The 21,227-nt window shown below is 47.0% G+C and overlaps 1 non-coding gene across 1 annotated transcript; it reads left to right on the top strand.

The window, feature by feature from the left end:
- The first annotated feature begins 4,259 nt into the window (after positions 1-4,259).
- trnat-ugu lies at positions 4,260-4,332 on the top strand. Its single transcript has one exon. It is a non-coding gene; the product is annotated as a tRNA-Thr (tRNA).
- Positions 4,333-21,227: the final 16,895 nt, after the last annotated feature.

Below are 21,227 nucleotides of genomic sequence, written 5' to 3'. Positions count from 1 at the left end.
ACCTCCCCATTAAAAACGTCAGCACTATCATCTAAGGTTTGCATCTCGAGTCTGTATCTCGCCTCGTACGTGTCCAATCTCGACACACCAGTAAAGTTAGATGTCCTCATTCCCGCCTTTGATTCTTCAGCTGTGAAAAATCCAACCCCTGGCCACTTGTTTTCCCCCTGAGTGCAAGTTCAACTCACACTGCTCTGAACTGTCAAAAGTCTGGGAACTTACGGACTGACAATGTGTGAGTTTCTGACCCAGAGCCATTCTGCCTTACTCGCAGCTCTCTGCAATTGTAGTCATCCGGTCACTTACAGCGCTGATGGAGGCTGTTTGGCTCAACGGGTCCATCCCAGTTCTCCGTGCAGAAATCCAGTCAGTCCCATTCTCCCACCCGACATCCGTATCCTCCCAAGTTTATTCCCTGCAAGTTTCCTTTTGAAATCATTGATCGTCTCCGCACCCACCACCCTCGCGGCCAGCGAGTTCCAGCTCATTACCACTCGCTGTATAAAAAAGTTCCTCCTCACATCCCCCCCCCCCCCCCCCCAACCCAAAACTTTAAATCTGTGACCCACAGTCCTTGTACCATCAGCCAATGGGAACAGTTTTTCTTTGGCCCCTAATCTAAACCTATCATCATCTTGTCCACCTCGATCGGATCCCGCGCGCCCCCCTCCTCAATCGCCTTCACTCCAAGGAGAACAAGCCCAGCTTCTCCAACCCAACCTTGTGGCTAAAACCCCTCATCCCCTGGACCCGTTCCGGTCAATCTCCTCCACACCCTCTCAAGGACCCTCACTTCCTTCCCAAAGTGTGGTGACCAGAACTGGATGCAATTGTTTACTTGCGGCGATGTTAGTGGGTTTTTAATCCAGAGGTTCGGATTCAGGATCCAGAGACATGGGTACAAGTTGCACCATGGCTATCAGTAACGGTGACCATGAAAATATCGAAATGCTGTTAAAAGCCCATCTGGTTCACTCATGCCCTTCAGGGAGGGAAATCTGCCATCCTACGCAGCCTGGCCTACACCCAACTTCAGACCCACAGCGACATGGTTGACTCCAAACTGCCCTCTGAAATGCTGAACAAACCACTCAGGTGTATTCAAGAAGGCGACTCACCACAACGTTCTCTTCATCAAAAAAAAATTTTAAAAAAAGCTGGTTTCAGATTGGAGGAAGGTTTGTAGTGGAGTTCGCCAGGGGTCAGCATTGTGACCCTTGCTCTTCCTGATATATATTAATGATCTAGACTGTGCAGGGCATGATTTCAAAATTTGTAGGTGATACACAGACTGGAAATGTTGTCAACCGTGATGAGGATAGTCTTGAACTTCAAAAGGACATAAGACATGTTGGTGGATTGGGCAGACAAGTGGTAGATTGCCTGGACTCGAACTCAAGTTCTGTCGAAGGGTCATGAGGACTCGAAACGTCAACTCTTTTCTTCTCCGCCGATGCTGCCAGACCTGCTGAGTTTTTCCAGGTAATTCTGTTTTTGTTTTGGATTTCCAGCATCCGCAGTTTTTTTGTTTTTATCTTTTAAGTGGTAGATGAAGTTCAATGCAGAGAAGTGTGAGGTAATCCATTCTGGCAGGAAGAATATGGTGAGGCAGTATTAAATAAAGGAAGGGACTCTAAAGGAGGTGCAAAAACAGAGGAACCTCACTGTATATGTACATAGATTATTGAAGATGGCAGGGCAGGTTCAGAGAGCAGTAAATAAAGAATATAGTATCTTAAGCTATTTTAATAGGGGCATTGAGTACAAGAGTCAAGAGGTCTTGTTGAACTTGTATAAGACACTAGTTAGGCCTCAACTAGAGTACTGCATCAAGCTCTGGGTGCCATACTTGTGGAAGGATGTGAAGGCATTGGAGAAATTAACAGAGGAGATTCACAAGAATGATTCCAGGGATAAAGAACTGGAGCCAGGAGGATAGATTGGAGAGGTTGGAACTCTTTTCCTTGGAGAAAAGAAGGCCGAGAGGAGACTTGATAGAACTATTCAAGATCCCGAGAGGTATGGACAGGGTAAACAGTGAGAAACTGTTTCTACTGAAGAGGCCAACAAGTACTAGAGGGCACAGGTTTAAAATAATTGGCAAAAGGAGTAAATGTAATGAGGAAAAAGATTTTCACCCAGAGGGTGGTTGGAATCTGAAATGAACTTCCTGAAAGGATGGTGGAGGCAGGTTTGATCGAGGTATTCAAAAGGGAATTGAAAAGAAATCACGTGCAAGGTTACGGGGATAAGGCAGGGGAGTGGGACCAGGTGGAATGCTCTTTCAGAGAGCCAGTGCAGACTCGATGGGCCAAATGGCCTCATTCTGCACTGTAAGATTCTGTGATTCTAAATGTCGGCCTTGCCAGTGGTCTCCACACCCCAGCTAATTAATTTAAAAAAAACATAAATTGCAAGGGCCAGCAACATGATAGTTCAACCTGAAGAAGTGGGAAGATTTTTCTACCCTTCAGGTTGTTTTTGATTTGAGTGTCAGACAGAGCCATTCCCAAATCAATCCTTAAACAGCGTCATCGGATGCCCCTTCATTTATTGAGAGGGGGAATTGAATTCAAAAGTAGGGAGGTTATGCTTCAGATATACAGAGCACTAGTGAGACCACATCTGGAGTACCGTGCACAGTATTGGTCACCTTATTTAAGGAAGGATGTAAATGCATTGGAAGCAGTTCAGAGAAGGTTTACCAGGCTAATACTAGAAATGGGTGGGTTGTCTTATGAGGAATGGTTGGGCAGGTTAAGCACGTATCTGCTGGAGTTTAGAAGAGTAAGAGGCGACTTGATTGAAGCTTTTAAGATCCTGAGGGGTCTCAACAGGGTGGATGTGGAGAGGACGTTTCCTCTTGTGGGAGAATCCAGAACTAGGGGTCACTGTTTAAATATAGGGTGTTGCTCATTTAAAATGGAGATCAGGCAACATGTTTTCCCTCAGCGGGTCGTAAGTCTTTGGAACTCTCTTCCTGTAAAGGCGGTGGAAGCAGAGACTTTGAACATTCTTAAGGCAGAGGGGGATAGATTCTTGGTAAACAAGGGGGTGATAGATTATCGGGGGTAGGCAGGATGCAGATTTGAGGTTACTATCAGATCGGCCATGATCTTATTAAATGGTGGAGGAGGCTCGAGGGGCCGAATGGTCTACTCCTGCTCCTTGTTCGTATGTTCGACTCAAGGGGGACGTCTACTTAGAGTCATGGGTTTCTGTCACAGGTTTTCATGCGACTAAATAGACCGAATCTCCACCCACAGATCTTTGGGGGCAGGACGTCCCACAAGGTAGTGGGATCCGGAGAGCAGGATTTGCTTCCTTCCCTTCTCTACTGCCGCTCTGCCTCTTCACTAAGACTTTGGGACTCGAAGTGTGACGCAGCTTGATGGACAGGTTGTCGCCATTTTGAATGATTTGTGAGCAAGCCCCTCCCAGTCATTAGTGTAAATGGTGCCGGGCTTCAAGGAGAGCCTCAGAGTGTCCTTGGTGTGTTTTTTTTTTGTTCTCCCCGCCCAGGATATTGGCCGTTTGAGAGTTGAGAGAACAGGACCTGACGGGGGAGCTGTTTTCAGCCGTCTGGACAGTGTCCAGTCTATCAAAATAATAAAAACAAAAAAACTGCGGATGCTGGAAATCCAAAACAAAAACAGAATTACCTGGAAAAACTCAGCAGGTCTGACAGCATCGGCGGAGAACTCAGTTCTGTCGAAGGGTCATGAGGACTCGAAACGTCAACTCTTTTCTTCTCCGCCGATGCTGTCAGACCTGCTGAGTTTTTCCAGGTAATTCTGTTTTTGTTTCCAGTCTATCAAAGTTGATTTTGCATGAGTTTCACCTTAAGCAACACACACCAGACCGAGGCATATTGAGAGAAGGCAAAAGGAATGAGAGAGAGAGAGAGATAGAGATAGAAAGAAGAACTAGGAAGTGAAAGACTGCGAGAGGTAACAGAGTGGAAGGGACAATGAGATAAGGAGGATCCGCTTTAGACACAAAGACACAGTAACAGAGAACTAGAATTAAAGAAACAGAGAGAAAGAAGGAGAGACTGGTAGAGATAGCGACAGAGTAACTGAGGTACCGTGGGAGGTTTCATTATATGAAGGGTGCTACTGTTGTTATTGGCCAAGTGAATATTGAAGTGACTGAGGCAGCTGTGTGGGAATGAGTCGCAATCTGAAAGTTTTACTGGGCTCCACCCCATTATTTAAATATGCAACTCTAATTGGAGAGTATTCACACTCTTTCCCGGTGGCTCCATAGCTCAGGGGTTAGAGCACTGGTCTTGTAAACCAGGGGTCGTGAGTTCAAATCTCACTGGGGCCTGTGACTGCATTTTGCTCAGTTTTCAAATTCACAACCAACTGGTAAATGTTCCGGTTTAAATATTAAACAGCTGTGAGGCTGACCCTGAAACAACAGGCTGGCTGGCTCCTTCTCCATTTCTCCTTCTATCCACCTGCTCTCTTTCCCATTCATCCTCTCTCTTCCCACACCCCTCTTTCTCTCTGCTTTCTCTCGCTCTCTGCTCCCATTTCTCTCACCTCACCCTCTCTCTCTCTCCAGTTCTCTCTCTCTCCATCCCCCTCAGTAAAAAGAGGACAGATGTTGAGTGTAAAAATAAGGATAGATATACGGAACAGCAGGAGGCCATTCAGCCCATCATGTCCATGCCAGCTGAAGATGAGTTGTTTGGTCTAATCCTACCTTCCAGCTCTTGGTAATAATTGGACAAAGAGACATTGAGAGCCGGAGATGAGGAAATTTGGCAATGGAAGCAAATTCAAAAGAATTACACAGCAAGAGGCCATTCAGCCAATCTGCTCCATGCCTGTATTTCTGCTCCATAGGAGCCTCCTGCCCACCCCCTCTTCATCTCACCCCATCACCCATCCTTCTATTCCTCTCTCCCTCATGTGCTTATCCAGCTTCCCCTTAAACGCATCGATACTATTCACCTCAACCACTCCCTGTGGGAGCGAGTTCCGCGTTCTCCTCACTGTCTAGGTAAAGCAGTTTCTCCTGAGTTCCTCACTGTAATAGTCTCTTTCCAAATGGGAAATCGTATGAATAATTGAAATGGAAAGATTCGCAAGGTGGAGAGGAAAGGTTGAGGTAGAAGTGGGACTAATTGGATAGCTCTGCCAAAGAACTGACACGGAATGACGGGCCAAATGGTTTCCTCCTGTGCTGTATCATTCTCATTTTGTTCAGTGGTGAACCATTGTAAATGTTTATTTAAGCCTCCCCTCCTTGTTAAAGTTTCTGACTCAGCTCTGTACCTCACCTCTTGCACGCCATGGGTGTATCAATGTGTCCACATATTTCACAGTTCTGCCTTTGAGAGATGTAAGATTTTTTCTTTTTAACCAATAATTCGCACTCTGATCCTTTATTTATTTCCCGAATTCCCAAATTTACGACAGGGAAAGTCAGAGAGAGGGAGAGATGAGGAGAGTGGCAGGGAGTAAAAGAGAGCAGGGAAAGCGAAAGGCAGAGGGAAGAGGATGAGTGAAGGAGAATCACAGAGGGTCAAAACACCAGGGAGGAAGTTCAGTCACATGAAGACCCACAGCCGAAACTGGCAGCCCGGAGCAGAAGTCATCCTCGAATCAAGGGATATCTGATGACTTTTAGTAAGGATTTTTTTTCTTCTATTCTTTCTTGGGATGTGGGTGTCGCTGGCAAGGTCAGCATTTGTTGCCCATCCCCAAATTTCCCTTGAACTGAGTGGCTTGCTGGGCCATTTCAGAAGGCGGCTAAGAGTCAACCGCTTGCTGCAATGTCACATGTAGGCCAGACCGGGTAAGGATGGCAGATTTCCTTCCCTCTCAGTGGGGAATCAATGATCATTTCACAGTCGTCATCACTGAGAGTGGCTCTCAATTCCAGATTTTATTAATTGAATTTGAATTCCCCCAGCTGCCATGGTGGGATTTCAACAAATGTCCCCAGAGCATTAGCCGAGGCCTCTGAGTTACTAACCCAATGACATTATCTCTACACTACTGTCTCCCCATTTTGATTTGGGAGAAATGATGCCTGATATTCAAATGAAAAGTAAGTATAAACTAATATTAAACTAGCATGCTCCAACAGATGAATTTTGTTTTAATTCATGCACAGGATATGGACCATCACTGACAAGGCCCAGCATTTATTGGCCCGGTTCTCAGTTGTATTTTCTACCTGACATCTGTCGTGAGCATACTTTTACTTCTTTATCTTAATTTCTATCTCTTTTGCCATCCAAGGAGCTCTGGATTTGTTTGCCCTACCTTTCCCTTTTTTTTATTCATTGACGGTATGTGGGCTTCTCTGGCTGGGCCGGCATTTATTGCCCATCCCTAATTGCCCCTTGAGAAGGTGGTGGTGAGCTGCCTTCTTGAACTGCTGCAGTCCATGTGGTGTAGGTACACCCACAGTGCTGTTAGGGAGGGTTCCAGGATTTTGACCCAGTGACAGTGAAGGAAAGGCCGATATATTTCCAAGTCAGGATAGTGAGTGGCTTGGAGGGGAACTTCCAGGTGGTGGTGTTCCCATGCATCTGCTGCCCTCGTCCTTCTAGATGTTAGCGGTCGTGAGTTTGGAAGGTGTTGTCGAAGGAGCCTTGGTGAATTCCTGCAGTGCATCTTGTAGATGGTACACACACTGCTGCTACTGTGTGTCAGTGGTGAAGGGAGTGAATGTTTGTGGATGTGGTGCCAATCAAGCGGGGCTGCTTTGTCCTGGATGGTGTTGAGCTTCTTGAGTGTTGTGGGAACTGCACTCATCCAGGGCAAGTGGGGAGTATTCCATCATGCTCCTGACTTGTGCCTTGCAGATGATGGACAGGCTTTGGGGGGTTAGGAGGTGAGTTACTTGTCGCATTGGGGGAATATAACTTGACTATGCCCAAACCATCTCTCCTTTGAAGAGAGCCCATTGATCAGCTACCGTTTTTCCTGCCAAACTTTGGCTCCAATTTATTTGGCCTAGATCCATTCTTACCCCATTGAGGTTGACTTCCACCACCACCCCCCTGCCCCGGTTAACTATTCTTACCCTGGATTGTTCTTTGTCCTTTTCCACAGCCATCCCAAATGATCACTGTCACCTAAATGTTCTCCCACTGACGCTTGATCTACTTGGCCCATCTCATTCCCAAGAAGCAGGTCTAGCAGTGCCCCCTTTCTTGTTGAGCTAGACATGCACTGCTGTCAAAAATTCTCCTGAACACACTCTAGGGACTCTTGCCCCTCTCTGCTCTTTACACCACCACTATCCCAGTCTATATTTGGATAATAAAAGTCCCCCAACTCTATAATGTTTGCACCTCTCTGTAGTTTCCTTGCAGATTGGTTCCTCTATATCCTTCCGCCTTGTTGGTGGCCTTTAGACAACACCGAGCAATACCATTGCACCTTTTTGTTCCTTAGCTCGAGCCAAGTTAGTTCTGTCCTTGAACCCTCCAGGACATCCTCTTTTGTCAATGCTCCAATCAATACCCCTCCCCCCATTCTTCCTTTCCTATCTTTCCTGAATGCTTTATGGAACATTTATCATCCAGTCCTGCCCTTCCTCGAGCCAGGTCTCTGTTATAGGCACAACATCAAATTTCCATCTGGTAATCTGTGCCTCAGATTCACCAATCATATTTACCACAATCTATGCATTCACACACATGCACAGTAACCCTGATTCGGACTTTATTACTTTCTCGCATGGTCTGACCCCACTTATTAACATTCTGTTGGCTTAGATAAGATAGACAAGGAAAAACTCTGCTCTTTAGCTGGCACATGGGCTAAGGGGACACAGATTTAAGGTTTTGATAAGGGGGATTCTGAAGAAGAACCTTTTTTACACAGCAACCTGGAACTCGCTGCCCACGAGGGCGGTAGAAGCCGAGATGAGGAACAATTTCAAAAGGAAATTGGACGGACACTTGAGGGAAGTAAACTTGCAGGGGTACAGGGATAAGAGCGGGGTGGGGTGGGTGGTGGGACTGATGCATTACTCCTCTGGTGCTGGTATATGGACTCAATGGGCCAAATGGCCTCCATCTGTGTCACAAATGACTGTATGACGACCTTCCCTCAATAAAAACATACTGGCTGTCCATGAGTTATCTGTGTCTTTCTAGGTGATGATTTATAATGTTCATGCAATTACACTGTCTCTCCCTTCCTACCCTGTTAAACAATGGTGTACTGTTAGCAATCGTCCAGTCCTGTAGTACCACTCCTGCAGCCAGAAAGGATTGAGGGGGACCATAAACATAGGAGAATCAATATTAAATCTAACGGGGGAATTCAGGAGAAACATCTTTATCCAGAGGATGGTGAGAATGTGGAACTCACTCCCACCGGGAATGGGCGATGTGAATGGTGTAGGTAACATGGACCACATCCTTCTGTCTCTGGATGGTTGTACCCTGGAAGATGTGCAAGGATTAAGAACTAAGGACTCCATGGGAATTGCCTGTGAAATTTTAAGCTCCGTTGGGCACTTACCGTGTTTCTGGAATGCCCTGAAACTCTGAGTTTGAGTCAAAGACTTTGGATAGTGCTGACTCAATTAGCAGAAGAGTTATCCAGGAAAAGTTAGAAAGATTAAACCCAGTTCCAACTCCTGGGTAACTATACTACTGACCTCCTGACTACCACCACCTAATCCCCTTGGTTTATCACCCAGAACCCCCAAATGTCACCACAGCCAGAATATCCACCTGACTCCCTGACTTCCCCCACACCCCCTGACTACTCTCCGAACCCTCCCAACTACCACCCACCCCATGACTAATCCCTCCCCCACCGTCCAACCATTCCCCCAACTTCCAACTTACTCCGCCCCCCCCATCCCCGGGAGGGGAAGGCCAGGGTGTTAGGGGAGAGGTCAGGGAGTGGTGGAGGGGTCGGGGGGGGTGGCGGTGGTCAGTGGGTGGAGAGGTAGTAGGGGTGGGGTGCGGTGGGTGGTTGGAGCGAGGGATAGTCAAATGGTTGGGAACATAGTCAGGTGGTGGGGGAGGCAATTGGTGTGGGGGTGCAGTCAGGGGGCTGGGTGGAGTAGTCAGTGGCTCAGATGTAGTCAGGGGGTGGGGGGGGGGAAGTGAGGGAGAATGAAGGGGAGAGAGAGAAGGTGGCTTGAGGAGAAATGAAAAAGGAGACAGACTATTCTTTCAGGGTCAGCTTTCGAGCTGTTTAATATTGAAATGTGAGCATTCGCAAATTGGTGGTGAGTTTAAACATGCAAAAAACAATACACAGAGGCCCCCCCCACCCCCGCCACTTTCATTTGAAACAATGACCTCTGCTTTACAAGGCCAGCACTCTAACCCCTAAGCTATGGAGTCACCAAGTCTTATGCACCTGGACATTCCCCACTTAGTGCTGGGTGGGGCTCAATAAAACTTTCAAGTTGTGACTCATTTCCACACACCTGCCTCTGTCTCTTCAAAACAAAAACAGAATTACCTGGAAAAACTCAGCAGGTCTGGCAGCATCGGCGGAGAAGAAAAGAGTTGACGTGATGAATCATGAGGACTCGAAACGTCAACTCTTTTCTTCTCCGCCGATGCTGCCAGACCTGCTGAGTTTTTCCAGGTAATTCTGTTTTTGTTTTGGATTTCCAGCGTCCGCAGTTTTTTGTTTTTATCTCTGTCTCTTCAACGTTCACTTGGCCAACAACAATATAGAAATAGTACCTTTCACTCAATGAAACTTCCCAGGATGCCTCGGTTACTCTGGCTCGACCTCTATCAGTCTCTCCTTCCTTCTCTCTATTTCTCTATTTCTTTTTGTTACTGTCTGTATCTCTGTCGTTCTCTCCAATCATCCCTGAGTTTTTTTTGTCCCTCCATGGTTCCCTCTTTCACTCTTTTTCCCTCTGTCTCTCTCTCTCTCTCCCTCCCTGTCTCTCCTAGCTAGTCTCTCTCTCTCTCTCTCTCTAACTGTACTTCACCGTCTGTCTCCATTTGGTGTGTCAAAAGCAAAATACTGCAGATGCTGGAAATCTGAAACAAAAACAGAACATGCTGGAAAAGCTCAGCAGGTCTAGCAGCATCGCTGGAGAGAGAAACAGAGTTAACGTTTCTTCAGAGAGCCACACTGGGGTAGGCTGGGTACTCTCCGGTTAGCATTGCATGTTTAAAGAATGGGGTGCAGCTCAGTGAAACTTTCAAGTTGTGGCCCATCCCCAAACAGCTGCCTCAGTCTCTTCAATATTCACTTGGCCAAGAACAACAATATCGAAATAGCACCTTTCACATAATGAAACCTCCCACGGTACCTCAGTGACTCTGTCGCTATCTCTACCAGTCTCTCCTTCTTTCTCTCTGTTTCTCTATGTCTAGTCTCTCTGTTACTGTCAGTCTCTGTGTCTATCTTGGATCCTCCTTATCTCCTTGTCCCTCTGTGTTACCCTTCCACTCTGTTACTTCTCCCTACCTTTCACTTCCTCATTCTTCTATCTGTTTCTCTTTCTCTATCTCTCTCTCTCATTCTTTTTGCCTTCTCTCTCTATGTCTCGATCTGGTGTGTGTTGCTTAAAGTGAAACTTCTGCAAAAGCAACTCTGAAGAAAGGTCATACGGACTCGAAATGTTAAATCTTGTTTCTATCTCCACCGGTTCTGCCAGACCTGCTGAGTTTTTTCAGCATTTCCTGTTTTTGTTCCATTTGGTATGTGCTGTTTAAGGTCAAACTCTTGCAGAATCAAGTTCAATGGGCTGGACACTGTGCGGATGGGCCAAATGGCCTCCTTCTGTGTCGCAAATGACTGTATGGCAACCTTCCCTCAGTAAAACCATGCTGACTATCCATGAGTTACCCATGTCTTTCTGAATGACTATTTATACTGTTCCTGTAATTACACAATCTGTCCCTTCCTCCCCTGTTAAACAATGGTATAATGTTAACAAACCTCCAGCCCTCTACAATACCACTCCTATAGCCAGAGAAGATTAGAATGGAGAGCCACGAATATAGGATAGTCAATACTAAATCCAATCGGGAAATCAGGAGAAACCTCTTTACCCAGAGAGTGGGGAGAATGTGGAACTCATTCCTACGGGGAGTGGTCGAGGTGGATAGTTTCGATTTATTTAAGCAGGAAACTGGATAAACATGTGAGGGAGAAAGTGAGATATTAAACCAAGACCCCAACTGAATTCTCAAGTGAACGTTAGCAAACCCAAAGCTATTATTGGGAGAAGATCAGGTGAGTCCTGCACAGTGAGCTGGGCCAGTATTTATCTCTCTATATGAACCTTCAGCCAGAGCACTCATGGAATGGAATTTCACTTCTCTGGGCATTTATTGCCTTGCTCTTTGTGGGGGAATGCTGTGGATCAATTGGCTGCTTTGTTTCCCTGCATTACACCAGTGGCTGTACCTCTGAAATGATCTGCGACATCCTGGACACTCATAAAGCACCTGACCCTGTGATCGGCACGTTCCTTCTGCTCCTTCAGTTACTATGCCCTGGTGACCATGGACTTCCCCACTGGATTGGTCTGTGATTACACTTGGCAAAGTACAGCAGTGGTTTGCTGTTGCCTTCTGCAGTATGGCCAACTAGGAAACTCTCCCATTCTTACCGCCTGCGAGCGGGTTTGTTTACAGGCTGATAGGCAGCCCAGTTGGGCCACATTATGAACGCGCGTTCAGTGGCCATCAAGTCCTTAGTAGCGGGCCTAGAACCCTAAGCTAATGGCCCAGAGGTAGGGACACTACCACTGCGCCGCAAGAACTTTCCAATCGGCATTTCAGCTCCGCTCAATGTGACTGCAACAGTGGAGGGTGATCTTTTCTCTTCTTGTTTGCTTCGTTGCAGCCTCGACTCTGAACTGTTTCAGTTCTGTGAGTACAACAGGAAACTGTGCACACCAGGAAGTCTGCAATCCCGGTCTGAATGCAAAATGCAGAACCATCTTAGAACCAACAAGAATTGGCGAGGGTACCCCCCAAATAAGGATAGTCCTTTGTAAGATGACAAAGATACAATAGTGGATAGATAGATGGGACATGGACAGAAAAAATGGAGGATAGAAATTCAGACCAACAGGTGGATAGATAGGTAAATGAATGATAGACAGGTCGATATCTAAAGTGATAGATAGATGAAATATAGATAGATTGATAAACCATCTTCCTTTGTGCTCGGTATGACTCCAACCAGCGGAGAGTTTTCCCCCTGATTCCCATTGACTCCAGTTTTGCTAGGGCTCCTTGATGCCACACTCGGTCAAATGCTGCCTTGATGCCAAGGGCAGTCACTCTCGCCTCACCTCAGGAGTTCAGCTCTTGTGTCCATGTCTGAACCAGGGCTGTACCAATTCCAGTATTTTGACCCAGCGACGATGAAGGAATGGTTGGCACAGCTCCAAGTCAGGTGTCTTGAAGGGGAATTTGCAGGTGGTGGTGTTCCCATACATCTGCTGCCCTTGCCCTTCTAGCTGGTAGAGGTCGCCATATAGGGGTATACATACAGAAAATAGGCAGAAAGATATACAGATGAATTCCAGATAGATATCTAGACAGACAGACAGAAGGACAGACGGACTGATAATAGATGGAGTGGTTTACAGACTGAGTTTTTAAAAAATTAATTCACGGGATGTGGGCTTCGCTGGCTGGGCCCAGCATTTATTGCCCATCCCTAATTGCCCCTTGAGAAGGTGGTGGTGAGCTGCCTTCTTGAACCGCTGCAGTCCATGTGGTGCAGGTACACCCACAGTGCTGCTAGGGAGTTCCAGGATTTTGACCCAGCGACAGTGAAGGAACGGCTGATAGATTTCCAAGTCAGGTAGGTGACTTGGAGAGGAACTTCTAGGTAGTGGCTGAACATGAACTTGGGCTGAAAATGAACAAACTCTGCGTGTTTTCAGGTGCAAGTAAGAGCAAACATATTTTCAAAGGCTGCAGATTTTCCTCTGATCCCATTTCATTTAACAACAGTTATTACACAGAGTTCGCAGGATCCAGCTGTTGCACTTTTGAGCTGTGCAATGACCCCAGCCATGAAAGTAAGGTCATGACCACATTAAACCAATCAGCGCTCTCAGACCGACCAGATACTCGAAAAGGAAACGATTGCAGGAAGTGCTGGCACAGGAATGATGGGCTGAATGGCCTCTTTCTGCTCTGCATGGCTCTGTGCAGCTGATGATGCATTGGTTGCTTATTGATGACACCAGCGACCTTGGGTGTCTTCATCCCCAAAGCCGGGCTTTTGGAATCCGTAATATTTTGTGTAGCTATTTCAGTGGAAGAGAAGACAGTGTCCATTGGCTTCGAGTGTTATGGGTGCAAACATGTTTCTTCTCTTACCTGTGCCAGCAGTGCGAGAATCCTGAAATGTGTAGGGATTCAGGATCACTGCAGCTACAGTAACATTTCACTATCCATTTGTAAGTGTATGTGCTGGTATATTGTGACAAGAGTTGAAATGTCCCTGAGAGGTTTGGGGAGACTCCTCGTTTGATGAAAGGGATCTCGTGGAAAGTTGAATGTGAATCAAATTGAGGTGCGATTTCCAGGCCATTAATGAAATATTACTTCAGGTTTATTTGTAAGAATGGACTGAACCTTAAATCGATAAACCATTCGAGGAATATTTCTTAACTGTAAGGCCGACACAGGGACTGGAATGGCCACCAAATGAATTTTGACCCCCACACATCGGTCACGCTCCATTGATCAAAAAAAGGTAACCTGTGAGGACAGTCAAGCGTTCGAATGTTCCTCAAGGAGGAGACAGGGCTCAGGAGGGTAAGGGAGGGAATTCCAGAGTGTAAATCCCAAGGAACTGAACGCAGGAATTGGGGATTCTCAACAGGCTGTATCAGGAGTAGGGCAGTGAGTATGGAGAGTTATAGAAGGTGGAGGAGGTTACAGAAATAGGGAGGGTTGTAGAGGCTGGAGGAGGATACAGAGATAGGGAGGGTTGCAGGTGCTGGAGGAGTTACAGAGATAGCGAGGGTTGTAGGAGCTGGAGGAGGTTACAAAGATTGGGAGGGTTGTAGGGGCTAGAAGAGGTTGCAGAGATAAGGAGGGTTGTAGAGGTTGGAGGTTGTTACAAAGATAGTGATGTTTACAGAGATAGGGAGGGCTGTAGGGGCTGGAGGGGTTTACAGGGATAGAGAGGTTTGTAGGGGCTGGAGGAGGTTACAAAGATAGGGAAAGGTGTAGGCACTGGAGGGGGTTACAGAGATAGGGAGCATTGGAGGGACTAGAGGGGGTTACAGAGATAGGGAGGGTTGTAAGGGATGGAGGAGGTTTCGGAGATAGGGAGGGTTGTAGGACTGGAGGGGGTTACAAAAATATGGAGGGTTGTAGGGGCTGGAGGAGGTTACAGAGATCGGGAGTGTTGTAGGGACTGAAGGAGATTACAGAGATAGGGTATGTTGTAGGGACTGGAGGAAGTTACAGAGATAGGGAGTGTTGTAGGGGCTGGAGGAGTTTACAGAGATAGGGAGGGTTGTAGGAGGTGCAGGAGGTTACAGAGATAGGGAGGGTTGTAGGGGCTAGAGAAGGTTACAGAGATAAGGAGGGTTGAAGAAGGTGGAGGAGGTTCCAGATTTAGGGAGGGTTGTAGGGGCTGGAGGAGGTTACAGAGATAGGGAGGGTTGTAGGTGTTGGAGGAGGTTACAGAGATAGGGATGGTTGTAGCAGCTGGAGGAGATTACGAAGATAGGGAGTGTTGTAGGGTTTGGAGGAGGTTACAGGGATAGGGAGGGTTGTAGGGACTGGAGGAGGTTACAGAGATAGGGAGGGTTGTAGGTAGCTGGAGGAAGTTACAGAGATAGGGAGGGTTGTAGGTGTTGGAGGAGGTTACAGAGATAGGGAGCATTGTCAATGCTAGAGGAGGTTGCTGAGACTTGGAGGGTTGTAGGGTTTGGAGGAGATTACAGAGATAGGGAGGGTTGTAGGTGCTGGAGGAGGTTACAGACATAGGGAGAGTTGTAGGGGCTGGAGAAGGTTACAGAGATAGTGAGGGTTGTAGGTGCTGGCGGAGGTTACAGAGATAGGGAGGGTTGTAGGGGCTGGAGGAGGTTACAGAGATAGGGAGGGTTGTAGGGACTGGAGGAGGTTACAGAGATAGTGAGTGTTGTAGGTGCTGGAGGACGTTACAGAGATAGGGATGGTTGTAGGGGCTGGAGGAGGTTATAGAGATAGGGAGGGTTGTAGGGGCTGGAGGAGGTTTCAGAGATAGGGAGGCTTGTAGGTGCTGGAGGACGTTACAGAGATAGGGAGCTTGTAGGGGCTGGAGGAGGTTACAGAGATAGGGAGGGTTGTAGGTGGCTGGATGAGGTTACAGAGATAGGGAGGGTTGTAGTTGCTGGAGAAGGTTATAGAGATAGGGAGGGTTATAGGGGCTGGAGGAGGTTACAGAGATAGGGAGGGTTGTAGGTGCTGGAGGAGGTTATAGAGATAGGGAGGGTTATAGGGGCTGGAGGAGGTTACAGAGATAGGGAGGTTTGTAGGTGCTGGAGGAAGTTACAGAGATAGGGAGCTTGTAGGGGCTGGAGGAGGTTACAGAGATAGGGAGGGTTGTAGGTGGCTGGATGAGGTTACAGAGATAGGGAGGGTTGTAGTTGCTGGAGAATGTTACAGAGATAGGGAGGGTTGTACGGGCTGGAGCAGGTTAGAGAGATAGGGAGGGTTGTAGGTGATGGCTCAGGTTACAGGGATAGAGAGCATTCTGGGTGCTGGAGGAGGTTACAGAGATAGGGAGGGTTGTAGGGGCTGGAGGAGGTTACAGAGATAGGGAGGGTTGTAGGGGCTGGAGGAGGTTACAGAGATAAAGAGGTTTATAGGGGCTGGAGGAGGTTACAGAGATAGGGAGTGTTGTAGGGGCTCGGGGAGGTTACAGAGATAGGGAGGGTTGTAGGTGACTGGAGGAGGTTACAGAGATAAGGAGGGTTGTAGTTGCTGGAGAATGTTACAGAGATAGGGAGGGTTGTAGGGGCTGGAGGAGGTTACAGAGATAGGGAGGGTTGTAGGGACTGGAGGAGGTTACAGAGATAGGGCGGGTTGTAGGTTCTGGAGGAGGTTACAGAGATAGGGAGGGTTGTAGGGGCTGGAGGAGGTTACAGAGATAGGGAGGGTTGTAAATGCCGGAGGAGGTTACAGAGATAGAGAGCATTCTGGGTGCTGGAGGAGGTTACAGAGATAGGGAGGTTGTAGGTGCTGGAGGAGGTTACAGAGATAGGGAGGGTTGTAGGTGCTGGAGGAGGTTACAGACATAGGGAGTGTTGTAGGTGCTGCAGTAGGTTACAGAGATAGGGATGGTTGTAGGTGCTGGAGAAGGTTACAGAGATAGGGAGGGTTGTAAATGCTGGAGGAGGTTACAGAGATAGGGAGGGTTGTAAATGCCGGAGGAGGTTACAGAGATAGGGAGGGTTGTAGGTGCTGGAGGAGCTTATAGAGATAGTGAGGGTTTTAGGGGCTGGAGGAGGTTACAGAGATAGGGCGTGTTGTAGCTTCTGGAGGAGGTTACAGAGATAGGGCATGTTGTAGGTTCTGGAGGAGGTTACAAAGATGGGGCGGTTGTAGGGGCTGGAGGAGGTTACAGAGATAGGGAGGGTTGTAGAGGCTGGAGGAGTTTACAGAGATAGGGAGGGTTGTAGGGGCTGGAGGAGGTTACAGAGATAGGGAGAGTTGTAGGGGCTGGAGGAGGTTAGGGAGGGTTGTAGGGGCTGGAGGAGGTTACAGAGATAGAAAGGTTTGTAGGGGCTGGAGGAGGTTACAGAGATAGGGAGTGTTGTAGGGGCTGGCGGAGGTTACAGAGATAGGGAGGGTTGTAGGTGCTGGAGGAGGTTACAGAGATATGGTGCAGCGAGGCCCTGAAGAGTTAGAAATGGATAGAAAAATCGAGGAGCAGGTAAACATTCTAGCCCAGCCTGCAAAATGGTGATCCTTGTGAGTAAGGGTGTACAAAGAGGGAGGTCACCTCCTGAATTAGATGTAGACCAAGTCTGAAGTTGGGAATTTGGTTCACCTGGTAAATTCTGGTAGGTTTTTCTCAAATTTAATTCTGGATTCACAATCAGGCTCTGACAGAGAACATCCAGGCTATAAAGCCAGTTTTGTGGCCTCGTTAAACCTGGAGTTGCCTGGTAGGGCAGATATCGATCAATCAGCTGAAGGTGTTTGCCTTGAATAGGTGTTAATTATTGTAGCAGAAAGCTGAGCCAGCATTGCAACTTGGGAGCGAGTCATCAGTGGCTGTACCTAAGCAGACAGGTTTGCAAATTGCATGGAGTAAGGGGATGCATGGAGAGGAGACAGTGCCAAAGTGGGACATTGATCAATTCAACAGAGAGGCAGGAAGAGGTGCTACATTTGCAGTGAACTTATCAAATAGTTGAGCAAGCTTGAGGGGCTGAATGGCCTACACTTGCTCCCGATTCTTGTGATCTTCTATGTCACAATGTATAAACTCTGCACACCACCCAAAACTATTTAAACTTCTGGCAGAAGGAATCAAAATCTCCAAGCAATTGGGCTGAATACTCAAGTCTTGGGGTGGTATGGGAAGGAGTCCATGATAATCCACCCAGCTGAGGTTTATGGAACTGAATTTCAGGTGGTAAGGTGTAGGGACGTTAATGTGATACTGTCTGCTTTGGCCACTTATTCGTCTCCAGGATGTCTGAATTGATCAGGCTGCAAACAGATGAAAGAACATGACATGTAACATCTTGTTTGTTGGTCACAAGAAGCAATCAAAACCTTTGACAGGCTCGAGTGTTACAGGTGCGCACCGCATTCAAACAATAGGATCACAAAGATATGGTGAAACGTTCTGGGATCAGATAAGGTGTCTTCACTCATCAGTGAGAGGTAAGCCTTAGATTTTACTCCATCAATTATTTCCCAATGAGACAGCGATGTTACACGATGGAACACCAACAGAGCTTCAATGTAACACTGACATGGCATCAATGTAACACCAACAGAGCTTCAATGTACCACTGACACAGCATCAATGTAACACCAACAGAGCATCAATGTAACACTGACACAGCATCAATGTAACACCAACAGAGCATCAATGTAACACTGACACAGCATCAATGTAACACCAACAGAGCATCAATGTAACACTGACACAGCATCAATGTAACACCAACAGAGCATCAATGTAACACTGACATAGCATCAATGTAACACAACAAAGCATCAATGTAACACCCACATAGCATCAATGTAACACTGATATAGCATCAATGTAACACGGGCATAGCATAAATGAAACACCAACAAAGCAAAAATGTAACACCCACATCGCATCAATGTAACACCCACATAGCATCAATGTAACACTGACACAGCATCAATGTAACACCGACATAGCATCAATGTAACACTGACATAGCATCAATGTAACACCGACACAGCATCAATGTAACACTGACATAGCATCAATGTAACACCGACATAGCGTCAGTGTTACACTGAAATAGCATCAATAATGTAACACCGATATAGCATCAATGTAACACAGACATAGCATCAATGTAACACACAGACATAGCATCAATGTAACACTGTCATAGCATCAATGTAACACCGACAGAGCATCAATGTAACACCGACAGAGCATCAATTAACACCGATATAGCATCAATGTAACACCGACAGAACATCAGTGTAACACTGACATAGCATTAATGTAACACTGAAATAGCATCAATGTAACACTGACATAGCATCAATGTAACACTAACATAGCATCATTGTAACACTGACAAGGCATCAATGTCCGACATAACATCAATGTAACACTGAAATAGCATCAATGTAACACTGAAATAGCATCAATGTAACACCAACATAGCATCAATGTAACACTGACATAGCATCAATGTAACACAGACATAACATCAATGTAACACCGACATGGCATCAATGTAACACCGACATAGCATCAATGTAACAACGACATTTTTTTTAATTCATTTCATGGGATGAGGGCTTCATTGGCTAGGCCAGCCTTTATTGCACACCCCTAATTGCCCCTTTAGAAGGCAGTGGTGAGTTGCCTTCTTGAACCGCTGTAGTCCATGTGGTGTAGGTACACCCACAGTGCTGTTAGGAAGGGAGTTCCAGGATTTTGACCCAGCGACAGTGAAGGAACGGCCAATAGATTTCCAAATCAGGATCGTGAGTGACTTGAAGGGGAACTTCCAGGTGATGGGCTTCCCATCTATCTGCTGCCCTTGTCCTTCTAGATGGTAGCCGTCGTGGGTTTGGAAGGTGCTGTCTAAGGAGCCTTGGTGAATTCCTGCAGTGCATCTTGTAGATGGTACACATACTGCTGCTACTGTGCATCGGTGGTGGAGGGAGTGAATGTTTGTGGATGTGGTGCCAATCAAGCGGGGCTGCTTTGTCCTGAATGGTGTCGAGCTGCTTGAGTATTGTGAGAGCTGCACTCATCCAGGCAAGTGGAGACTATTCCATCAAACTCCTGACTTGTGCCTTATTGATGGTGGACAGGCTTTGGGGTATCAGGGGGTGAGTTACTTGTTGCACGATTCCTAACCTCTGACCTGCTCTTGTAGCCACAGTATTTATATGGCTAGTCCAGTTCAATTTCTGGTCAATGGTAACCCCCAGGATGTTGATAGTGGGGGATTCAGTGATGGTAATGCCATTGAACATCAAGGGGTGATGGTTGGACTCTCTCTTATTGAAGATGCTCATTGCCTGACACTTGTGTGGCATGAATGTTACTTGCCACTTGTCAGCCCATGCCTGGATATTGTCCAGGTCTTGCTCCATTTGGACATGGACTGCTTCAGTATCTGAGAGTCACAAATGGTGCTGAACATTGTGCAATTATCAGTGAACATCCCCACTTCTGATCTTATGATGGAAGGAAGGTCATTGATGAAGCAGCTGAAGATGGTTGGACCGAGGACACTACCTCGAGGAACTCCTGCAGTGATGTCCTGGAGCTGAGATGACTGACCTCCAACAACCACAGCCATCTTCCTTTGTGCTAAGTATGACTCCAACCGACAGAGAGTTTTCCCCCTGATTCCCATTGACTCCAGTTTTGCTAGGGCTCCTTGATGCCAAATGCTGCCTTGATGTCAAGGTCAGTCACTCTCACCCCACCTCTGGAGCTCAGCTCTTTTGTCCATGTTTGAACCAAGGCTGTAATGAGGTCAGGAGCTGAGTGGCCTTGACGGAACCCAAACTGAGCATCAGTGAGCAGGTTATTGCTAAGCAAGTGCCGCTTGACAGCACTGTTGATAACCCATTCCATCACTTTACTGATGATGGAGAGTAGACTGATGGGGCGGTAATTGGCCGGGTTGGATTTGTCCGGCTTTTTCTGTACAGGACACACCTGGGCAATTTTCCACATAGCCAGGTAGACACCAGTGTTGTAGCTGTCCTGGAACAGCTTGGCTAAGACACTAGAAGTTCAGGAGCACAAGTCTTCAGCACTATTGCTGGAATATTATCAGGGCCCCTAGCCTTTGCAGTATCCAGTGCCTTCAGCCATTTCCTGATATCATGTGGAGTGAATCGAATTGGCTGAAAACTGGCACCTGTGATGCTGGGGACCTCCGGAGGAGGTCGAGATGGATCATCCACTCGGCACTCCTGATTAAAGATTGTAGTGAATCTTTTGCACTGATGTGCTGGGCTCCTCCATCATTGAGGATGGGGATATCTGTGGAGTCTTCTCCTCCAGTGAGTTATTTAATTGTCCACCACCATTCAGGACTGGAGAGCTTAGATCTGATCCGTTGGTTATGGGATCACTTAGTCCTGTCTATCACTTGCTGCTTAAGCTGTTTGGCAAGTAGTCCTCTGTTATAGCTTCACCAGGTTGATACCTCATTTTTAGGTATGCCTGGTGCTGCTCCTGGCATGTCCTCCTGCACTCTTCATTGAACCAGGGTTGATCCCCTGGCTTGATGGTAATGGTAGAGTGGGGGATATGCCGGGCCATGAGGTTACAGATTGTGTTCGAGTACAATTCTGCTCCAGCTGATGGTCCAAAGCACCTCATGGATGCCCAGTCTTGAGTTACTAGGTTAGTTCGAAATCTAAAAACAAAAAAACTGCGGATGCTGGAAATCCAAAACAAAAACAAAAACAGAATTACCTGGAAAAACTCAGCAGGTCTGGCAGCATCGGCGGAGAAGAAAAGAGTTGAAGTTTCAAGTCCTCATGACCCTTCGACAGAACTTGAGTTCGAGTCCAAGAAAGAGTTGAA

This window comes from Carcharodon carcharias, chromosome 29 (genome assembly GCF_017639515.1).
Source record: "Carcharodon carcharias isolate sCarCar2 chromosome 29, sCarCar2.pri, whole genome shotgun sequence".
Lineage (NCBI taxonomy): Eukaryota > Metazoa > Chordata > Chondrichthyes > Lamniformes > Lamnidae > Carcharodon > Carcharodon carcharias.
Note: the sequence above shows the minus strand (reverse complement) of the source record. Positions and strands in the feature narration are given on the sequence as shown.